We start from the raw sequence: 849 nt of genomic DNA, 5'->3' as shown, positions 1-849 counted from the left end.
GACGCATCACCACAATGACCTGTCGATGCTCATGGATGCGTCTCATGGTTGCAACGGCTAGTGAAGCTGATCGATTTTCGACAAAAAACAAGTTGTCTTCCATCAGTGCTCTCTGCTTGTTACCCACAAAGATGATATCCTTCATCATTTCACCTTCATTGCGTTGGAGACGCGGTCGTCTTTCAAGTTGGTGCAATTTTATCACATGATTGGCTATGAACCAAATGTTTCCTCGAAGAAGCATCTACGTTGGTACTAAGTTTTGTATTGATTTCTAAGCCTTCTCACAACTTTGTCTTCAGCTCCCCTGTAATTTTATTTGTCTAGCTATTAACTAAATATGTGATCAGACTTTGACTAAAAATATGGCGTGTACTAAAAACCCGGATGGACGTAGTAGCCCTCCAGTTTTATTTACTATGCATATTGGATTTGACTGAAGTCAAACTTCATAAAGTTTGACTAAGTTTAGGCTGAACACAACAAACCATAATTATTGAGAGAGGGAAAACTACACATACTCTCAAACCTTTCCGATAATTGAAATTAAAATTCTTTATTTGTACACACTCTCACACCTTACCGATAATTTGGCGCGTGTGTGGTTGTTGACTTAACAGAGGGTAGTGTACCACACATAAGGATAAGAAGTGTGACCAGGACGCATGTATCGTTAGTTCATCGTAAGTAGTTTTCTTCACTGGAACGTTAAATAAAGAGTTTCGTTTCGTACTTACACAATTTAAAACGATTGTTATGGAGAGAAAAAATAAAACAACTCGACTATATATTAACAGTATACACGAGTACTATATAAGTACTATATAAGCTGGAACCTCAGTGCTTGTT

The sequence above is a fragment of the Triticum aestivum genome, chromosome 2B, assembly GCF_018294505.1.
Source record: "Triticum aestivum cultivar Chinese Spring chromosome 2B, IWGSC CS RefSeq v2.1, whole genome shotgun sequence".
NCBI lineage: Eukaryota > Viridiplantae > Streptophyta > Magnoliopsida > Poales > Poaceae > Triticum > Triticum aestivum.
This window is presented reverse-complemented; position numbering follows the sequence as displayed.